Source organism: Anomalospiza imberbis, chromosome 16 (genome assembly GCF_031753505.1).
Source record: "Anomalospiza imberbis isolate Cuckoo-Finch-1a 21T00152 chromosome 16, ASM3175350v1, whole genome shotgun sequence".
NCBI classification, from domain to species: Eukaryota; Metazoa; Chordata; class Aves; order Passeriformes; family Viduidae; genus Anomalospiza; species Anomalospiza imberbis.
Genome location: NC_089696.1, coordinates 9,152,173 through 9,162,203, shown reverse-complemented (window position 1 = coordinate 9,162,203; position 10,031 = coordinate 9,152,173). Strand labels below are relative to the sequence as shown.

General features: G+C 42.7%; 1 protein-coding gene across 1 annotated transcript in view; it reads left to right on the top strand.

Moving 5' to 3' along the window:
- THUMPD1 (THUMP domain containing 1) overlaps positions 1-10,031 on the top strand; it is a 230,899-nt gene that overhangs the window by 65,438 nt on the left and 155,430 nt on the right. The gene's annotated exons all lie outside the window — the stretch shown is intronic.

Genomic DNA, 10,031 nt, shown 5'->3' with positions numbered 1-10,031 from the left:
CTGTCAATTTTGCTTAAACAGTGGCTTTATTATTAATAAAACTACTCTTTAGAAAGGTGTGTGTATGCTGTGGCAAACAGACCAAGATATAAAATGACACTATCTGAACAAGATCTGCAACAGGATTGCAACTGATTGCTCTCCAAAACAGCCCTCTTGTTTTCAAAGGAGATTGAAGAAGGGTCCCAAAAAGAAGGGACTAACACTGCAAAAAGCATACCTAGAGTGATCTTCAGAAGAAGTAATTGAAGCTAGGGGCTGTGCCCAGAGGGGCAGCAAGGAACAGCTCATGATTTTTTTATTATCAAGTAGTAAAAAATGCAGAAATAGAGATAAAATTTAATTCCAGTTAGAAAAATACCATAGCTAACACACAAAGTCACAAATATTACTCACATTTTAGTTATGTGAGGTCCCTTAACCACTCCTCACATGTTGAAGAAGTGAGACAGGTGAAACTGCTGGACAATAGTAATTTCTTCTTGCAAGGACCAGATAAATAAGAAATTATTCTGAAAATTTGAAGCCTTTTCTTACACAATTAGGGAAGGAAGAACACTTACCAGAATTTCATTTCAGGAATAAGTGTTCAAAAATCTCTCTTTCCAAATTGTTAATGCTAATAATCACATTTTTACGTAAGCAGGGGAAAAATGGGGAAAACTTAGAAAAGGAAGGAACACCCATTTGAATGGAAGAAGGCTCCATCACTGCAGTGAAGAATACAGCACTGAGAGGAAGCATGGAGACCTCCTAACCCTCACCTGTCACACCAGTCAACAAGAGAGAGACAGTTTTAAAGTACTGGACCCCTTACATTTTATGATGGTTTCTAAAAAGTGCAGTTCACGACAGGTGGCTCGTTTGCTATCCAGGTTGCAGCATGTAATTAAATAAGCACACTTCGAGATTTAAGGTGAATTATTAACTTCTTTACTTCACAATTCTTGCAAATAAATAGGGCTCCACATGCACCACACCTCAGGAGGCTGTCAGCTGCTCTTCACTGATGAGGAGGTAACAAGGAGACACAGAAAGGAAAACAGTTTATGTTGATTCCCCATGGGCACATCTCTGCTGGGATTAATGTTCATTGGGATTGCAATTAAATCCACTTAATGGAAGAGGATTCTTGTGGAAGCATGTTCAGTGCTAGACCATCATTCCTATATTTGGTCCACCTGGGCTTTATATTTGGTCCAACCTGGTTTAGCCCTAGGCTAAACCTAGGGCTTTGACCTAGTTCTGTGAGCAGTTTACTGAGATTTTCTGAAATGGGTGAAGACCAGGGGCCAGATGGGCTCCACACATTCAGGTTTTCTGCCAGGAACATCACCTACATGGGGAGAAGGAGCTGAAAGTTCACAGCAAAATACAGCTTAAAAGTCAGCACAGTAGAGGTGAGAGATGGGAGCCACAGCCGAGTTATTACTATCTGAAGAAAAATTCTTCTTTGAAGATGACAAGTAATCATTAATTTGCATGTTTTTAATACAGAGTAAATTTTGATAGAACTGCAGTACAGTAGAAACCAAATCATACTGTCACTTAGTGGCATGAGGAAAGGAAGGGATGGTTTTAAAGAGTTCAAGCTAAGTTTGCTGTGGGAGAAGCTCCAGCTGGACAGTTGGGTTGCAGTTGGCAGTAAGTGTTTCTCAGCACCCTTATTAAGAGGACTTCATTTACAAATATCACAGAAACAATGACTTGCCAATTTGACCACTGAGGTGTACCAAAGCTGCCTCTCTGATACATGCTGAAGCCAGTTCTCCTTTGGATGTCAAACAAGTTCTCTGGGACAATCCCAGTGGGACCCTGGGCAAAGTAAACCTGATCACTGCTGGATATTGGGTTTCATTTGACTTTCATTTAACATTGGGCATTCATTAATACACAGAAGCCTTCATTTGATATCCTGGGAGATCAGATTAGGAAGAGAATGAGATGAACTGAATCCAAAAGAGAGGGAAGTGTCAGTGTGCTTTCCCTTTGCTGCTTGCAACATGATGAAATCTGAACGGCAAGCACTGCCACCAGTATATTTTGACCAACTATTAAACACAGAAGCTAGAATCTTTTAATTAGTCTCCTTCCAGAAAAATAGAGCAAGCAATGTTCAGCACCAGTCTGTATCTGGCAGATGGGTTTATCATTCAAGATAATGAAAAAAATTAATTTTCACTGCATCTACTCACTGTATACAAGGTTCAATCCTGAAACTGCTATCTATCCTTTTATGAGGTGCAAGATTACATTTTAATGAAAACATGTGACATCTCACCAATGATGTTCTCATTCTTGTTCCAGCCACTCTCGGATGTGGTGCCAAGACAAGGGGCTGAGGGCAGACTCACATGCCATGAATTGACACATGACAAGAGTTGCAAATCTACTTCATAAAACGTGTGCTAAAAGCCTGCCTGAATCATCTCTTCCTTGGTCAAAATTCTGCCTTACTGACTGAGCTCCTCCACATCTCAACCATGGTAGAAGGAGCCCATGGTGCTAAACAAGTGGCCTGGCACATTACCTTGTTCTCCCTGTGACTCAAGTCAGCTATAGAACATAACCCTGGAACAAAAATTTAAAAGGGTCACAAGGAGAACTGAACTCTAAGTGTCTGAAACGCAATCACTTCCTCAAGCTTTGCTAAGTCAAACATTACTTCTTTTATTTCAGTCTAAACATGAAGAGAATCTGTTTCATTTTAAAGAGTACATCATTATAACCGTGCTTAGACATTCTAAATATTACTTAAAACCATAAAATTTTTTAAAATCAATATTTATTAGCCAAACTTGTTTCTGTAAATGAATACCAATATTTTGAATGCCCCACTCACATGAATAATCTCCTCATGCACATAAATAAGTCCTATCAATTAAGACAGACAGGACTAAGTAAAGAGATATGAATGCATACCAGCAATGGAGCTGCTTTAATCTGCACTGGTTATAAATATGGAGCAGCAGAAGCAACACTCTCAGCTATGAATCTTAATTTTAAAAAGCATCACAAAGTTTAGTACAAAAAAGGGACAAACTTGAACCATCCCCAAGAAATGCTGACTTGTGTTTTTTATTCAGTGATAGCCTATTCTGCCTTAAAATACAAGCTTTGAGCACCTTGCAGATAGGAATTCATCTCATTAAGTTCTATTCTTAAATCCTGGAGAAGAAAAATGTTGTTCAGAATTGACAATCATTCATAGATGCTCAGATGAGCAGGAAAGAAAATAATCAATCTTAATGAGAACTATAGTAATTCTTTTCCTCTTTACAACAGATTAATCCTAGCTTAATTTCCCTGGAATTACTTTCAGCTGGCATTAGCATAACAACAATACATTAAAAAAGACTAATACAAATACAAAACAAATGCAACAACTGTTCAAAAAAAAAAATCCCCTTGATGTGTGGCAGTGGCATAATTGGTATAAACCAAAAGGTCTGGCTTGGAGGTCAGAAACTCCTGTTGGTAGAAATAGATGTGTGCTATATGCCTGAAGGCTGATGGGATAATCAGGGAGAGGGGTCTAAAGTCAGTATTTCAGGCATTTCTTTCAGACTATTGCATTGTCAAACTCATTAGGAAGTTTGATACTCCTGTCTTTCCTTTCTCTCACACTCCTGATAGCAAAGAGAGGAGAGTTTGCTCCAAGGCCACAATGATTTAATGCAGATATATTAACAAAAAGGAACGACTCACATGTTTATAAAAATGTGCTCTTGTGTTAAATCAAGTGGAGTTGGGCCAGTGGAAATTACTCAGATCAGATATTTGAAAACCATGCTTGGTATAATCAGCTGTGACAGGGGCAAGGAGCCTGTGATCATTTGCGACTTTGCTGTGGGAAAAGCTTCAAACTCATTTGTCCCCCGGCCTTGTGGCCACGCTGTTGTAGCTGTGCATCAGGAGTCTCACACAAGCTGTCAGTCATTCACTCAAGCTTGTGTCCAACTCAGAGGGCTTCCAGGAGCACCTCACTGCTCACGTTTTGTACTCGATTCAGCACATCTGAGAAGTGACACGGCTGAGGAGCCAAGCCAAACGCAGCTCTGTCATTGGCTTTGGAGCAGGCAGCTGTTCCTCCTGGTGCAGTCCTGCGCCAGCAGGGTCACACATTGCCCAACGTGCCCTCAGCTTGCACTTGCTGAGGATCACCTTGGAAATATTTGCTTTCTGTGAAACATTGACAGAGCTAAAGCTGTGCCAGCGCGGCTGCCCGCTCCTCCCGCTGCTGAACAAACATGCAGTGGCTGCCTTTCCCCAGAGCCTGCCAGCTGCCACCAGCTCCTGTGTGGGGAATTTACTGCACAGGGACCCTCACTATTCACACACTGGACCTGCATCACCATTTCAACACCACACAGTGAACACAAACAGCTAAAGAATCATTTTCTCCACATCCCCAGGAAGAAACTACATGCTGTATTTCATTTGAGCTCTCCTGGGCAAATGCATGTTACCAATAACTACTAGCAGTGAATAATAAATATTAATAAAGCATTTAATTGGAATCCTGTTGAAAAGCACTTTCTCCAGCACAGCTGGCAAGAGCCCCCTTGAACAAATGCTGCTTTCTTGCCAAGTACAGCACAGGTAGTCATAACTAGTCAGCAGAGGCTAAAGACATATGTGAACATCATGGCTGAAGCCTGAGCTTTTGAAAGCATGTTTATAGACTGAAGTAATCTGGGAATTCTGCCTAAATTTTCCTCCTCTGGCCTTGTCCTTTTTGAGAAGATGCTGGTTATTTCTCAGCACCCCCACCACATGCTAACAGAGTCCTGAGCTAAACCAGCACCGTGGGACAGCATTCCCTCCAGCCTCTATGCGCCAGGGCTCATCACCAATGGTTGCCAGAAAAACAGTTCTTTTAGACTAGTAGCAGATGAAAGGGTTCACAAAAACTAGTTAACTATGATTTCCTTTCACTTAATTTGACACTGGTGGGTCTCTGGGTGCCTTGCCTCACCCTCCTTGCCCCCAAAGCACTGCTATTTGCTGAGTCAGGAAGAAAACCCACCCTCTTCCACATGTCCTGATCTTTTTCCTAAACAGCTCTTGGCCAAAGTCTTGTAACTTCAACAGGCCAAGGTATTTGCCCAGAAATCACATTTGCTTGGAAGAGTCTGAGCACATTGCAAAAATCTGTGCCACTGTTTTAGCCTGGCTGCACAGCATCAGGTGCCTCTGGGAATACTTGGATTTTAGGGTGGCAATTACAGTCTTTGTAAGAGCCAAGTGTGGGGTGTAACAGCTTTCTAACTGGCATTAAATACATAGTCTAGTCTAAACTATTTTTGTTCTAGCCCTTAATAATTTCCATGTAATCCTTTAAAAAGACTCTTTGAAAGAAGAGACTTTTTAATGTTCACTTAATTGACAGCCTTTGCTGTAATTATGTCCGTGTATTTTTCTACTTTCAACACTTTGACTAAGATGCTGCTTGGCATGACAATTCTTAGGACAAATTCCTCAGAGAACAGACTGGAAATTTGAAGGATGTGCTCCCCCAGCAACCAGAGAACTTCATACAAGACAAGGAAGATGGTCTTCTGTGGAACACTCATTGGTGCAAGTGAACAATAATTTGCAATACACTAAAAGAACATCCCTTGTGTTAAATGAATCTCTTCATTTTGAAATTTTGCAACCTGAAATCTTCTCTTCCAATCAAGAGCCGCTGGGTTTTTTTGAACTGAACAAATTCTCATATATATTGAGAACACGCAAAATACTTCCCCCAGTATGTTTATTCTTCTATAGCCTTCGTCCTACGAATTTATCCAAGCCTAGTAAAAAACATATTTCAATCATAAGGTCAAAGATGTGAAATCAGGCCGTGTGGCTTGGGAAACCCACACGGAGTGGTGATCGGCAGGAGCTTAAGGCCATCCCCGGGTACCGGGCTCGGGGCTGTCACAGGAGCCGCCCAGGCGCAGCCTTTGGGGCCGTCAGGGGCGAGCCCGGGAGCCGGACCCGGATTCCCGCAGAATTCCCACGGCTCCACCGCCACCTGCCGGGATGTCCGGGCATCCCAGCCCGGCTCGGGACCCCGGGACGCGCCCTGGCCCGGGAGCGGCACCGGCAGCGCCGAAGGACGGAGCGTCTGGAGAGAAAACAGCGCCCGGGCCACGGCACGGCACCCTGAGGGCCACGGACACATCCCGGCGCCTGGGGGAGGACAATGGATGAAGACCTACCGGATCCTGCGTGCTGGATCTACCGGATCATTTGTACTGGATCTACCGGACCCTGTGTGCTGGATCTACCGGATCCTGTGGGCTGAATCTACCAGATCCTTTGTACTGGATCTACCGGATCCTGCGTGCTGGATCTACCAGATCATTTGTACTGGATCTACCAGATCCCGTGTGCTGGATCTACCGGATCCTGTGGGCTGGATCTACCAGATCCTTTGTACTGGATCTACCGGATCCTGTGTGCTGGATCTACCAGATCCTTTGCACTGGATCTACCAGATCATTTGTACTGGATCTACCAGATCCTGTGTGCTGGATCTACCGGATCCTGTGTGTGGGATCTACCGGATCCTTTGTACTGGATCTACCGGATCCTGTGTGCTGGATCTACTGGATCCTTTGTGCTGCACCCACCAGATCCTTTGTGCGGGATCTACCAGATCCTGTGTGCTGGATCTACCGGATCCTTCGTGCTGGACCTACCGGATCCTTCATGCTGGGTCTACCAGATCCTTTGTGCTGGATCTACCGGATCCTGTGTGCTGGATCTACCAGATCCTTTGTACTGGATCTACCGGATCCCGTGTGCTGGATCTACCAGATCCTGTGTGCTGGGTCTACCGGATCCTTTGTACTGGATCTACCAGATTCTGTGTGCTGGATCTACCAGATCCTGCATGCTGGGTCCACCGGATCCTTTGTGCTGGATCTACCGGATCCTGTGTGCTGGATCTACCAGATCCTTTGTACTGGATCTACTGGATCCTTTGTGCCTGTACGTAACACACACCCGAGCTCTGGGATGGCCAGAAACACCCGCAGAGTGCCAGAGCATCTGGAGTGCCAGACAACACAGTTAACCAGGGACTTCCAGTAAATGAACACTGGCATCAAGCTATTTAGGATGGGTTTAACTTTGGCCAGTTGGAACTGGTCTGACAGATCGGAAAGCAAGAAAAAGATTCAATCTGTAAAGCAAAACTGAAAATATCTTTTTACCTCGGTCCAAGCCATACTGTGCACAAGTTATAACTGTACATCAATGCATAAAATCACAACAATGTCTTTTTTAAGAATATAAAAATATTTTCCCCCTTTCTACAGATTTGAAACAACTGACTGGAACTACATCAAAATGTCTTGTATGGGACATGCCAGACAATTGGAACATTGGGCAAATTGAATTCCTCATGTGAAAACACATCACTTCAACAGAGCTACCATGTTAGTAATGCATGGAGAAGCTGCAAACTCAGCACTGCTATGTCTATCATGAGACCAGGCTGCAGTTGACACTCTCTGGTGTTTGCAGAAAAGACAGAGCTCAGCCATCTTTACTGAACTACGGTCCTGACAAAACAAATTCACAGCAAGGGTGATATCCCTGGACAGCTTCCTGATCCTACTAAACCAGCCATTATGCCTGGTCTAGATTTTTGCTCTTTTTAATATCCCACTGGCTTGTTCCTCCAAGATGTTCCTATTTTAGATGACTTCCAAGATCTGCTCAGTTCTTCTTTACTGTATTTTCATTACCGTTATTTCCTTTAATACTTCTTTAGCATCCTGTCTCTAATATCCTCTCCCGTCTTCCTGGGGCTAAACCTGGCATGCTGAAAGGTCGATGCCCTTGTGCTTACAGAAAGGTGGATCTTCAAAGACAGCCATGTACTGAGGCCAGTGGAGAGTATGTTACAGGTGACCAAGGTTCATTTCTGTACAAATTAATTCTTTGTAGGTGGAGGAAAATTCAAATACAGGCAGCAAAGTTACAGCTCTCTCTGATTTTGCTCCCTCTGCATTTTTCAAAGCTAGGTCAAAAATGTAAGAATTTGTTCCCAAATGATTAGCTGACTGACAGAGTCAAAACACCATCTGCATTCATTGCCAGGCTAGGAGCTTCCCATCAGCATCACTGTCGTTGTAATATCACACTCAAATGAATTTACACATTTCTCAAGGACACTGACACACAGCCATTCTGCTACACTCAGAACTCAGCAAGTGTTTGAATTAACACTTGATTGAACTGATTACAAATAAAACCTTTACAAGTTTACATAAACACTATTAAGCCTGTTGTTCACTGTTATTTTCCTTAGAATATACTGCGTTGGAAGGAACCCCCAAGGATTATCAGTTCGACTCCTGTCCCTGCACAGGACAGCTCCAAGGATCCCACCCTGTTCCTGAGAGCATTGTCCAAACACTCCCTGAACCCTGCCAGCCTTGGAGCCCTGACCACCTCCCTGGGAGCCTGGTCCAGTGCCCGACCACCCTACCTTGCACCATGGCAGTTTCTAATGCACTTCATTTTCTGGTCACCACAGCTCCTGCACCAAGGCCATGGAACTGCAGAGAATTCTCCTCCTGAACCAATTCCAAAAAGAAATTTAAAATATGGAAAAAAATTTTTTCATGGTCTTGAATTTTGTGAGATCTGCATTTTGAACTTAAAGTTTTTAAGCGTTAACTTCAAAATACCCTAAAATACAGTGAAATTAAAATTGACATGACCTCCTTACTTTAATAGAGTCAGAATTCTCATCTGGCCCCACCGAGCTTTAGGAGGTCCTGGGACAGGTTTAGCTTAAAAGACAGATAAGTAGGTGCAAAAAGCTGAGGTCCAGTTTGTGCCAGAGTTTCAGTTTTCTCTATGTATGGGAAACTTCTCCAGACTTTTGAAGTTTTCAGGAGTAGCAGGAGTTCTGCTATTTCTCCTTTTTCTTCTTATTGATTTGTTGATTTTCATTTCCTGTTGTAGAATTTGATGACAGCAGCAACAGGATGAGACACATGCTCTTCAACTCATGGAGCTAAGCTGATGGATACACATTGGGGATCAAATAATTGTTTAAACTTAATTTGATTGATATTGTCCTAATTCTAATTTTTATTTGCTCATCAACATGACTGACCACTAAACACACTTAATTAAAAGTTGCTCAAGTTGCTGTGTTGGATCAACCCTTCCAGTTTCTCTGACTACAGTTTTGATTAAAGAAGCCAATTTTTTCTGCTTTCCCCTCTCTCTGAGGAGGCAAGAGGGGAAAAGGTTATATGTTACAGCTTTACACTTGCTCCCTGTCATGGAAATGAGGGAGGCAGAGTTTGTGTTTCCCTGCAGAAACCAGCTTTTTTTTTTTGTACACAAACACCACTAATTACCTTCTCTTCATGTCTGAATATCAGAAAAATTATCTATATTTAGCAGACTCAATATAACATTAGGAGTAGGATGAGGCTTTGGAGCAAAACACAATGATCATCTCATTCAAGAGAAATCAGCATTTCTCAAAGCTTAATGCTATCAATCCATTTGCTTATAGAGAGAAGAGAATGAATTTGATTAAAATTTTTGCTATCCTTTCAATCTTATGGGTTCTCAGTAGAAATCTTTTAGAGGACAACACGAAAGACTTATGCTCCGTGCATGTTGTTCCTTCGGTGGATCACACTTCTCTATACACACCACACCATGCTCAAGCAGATAACAAATGACAGACACAATCTCTTATCTTCATCGTGTTGTATCCCTTTGTCCCTGTCATGTTCTTCTAGTGTCACAATAAATACAGAGGGAAGGTCAGAGTAAGAAAGGTGAGGAATATATGGAATGAAGAGATCCCATGGGTCTGGTGAGAGATCAAGCCACTGACTAAATATGGGACTCCCATAGGAAGGAAGCTTACAAGTGGAAGGTAGGACAGGACAAGTAAAGGTCATGACAGGAGGTATATATAAGTATGAAGAACTGAAGGAGAAAAAAAAAGAAAGTTTTATAAAAGGGGAGAAGCTCAGCTGCTGGCTACTTCTGTATCC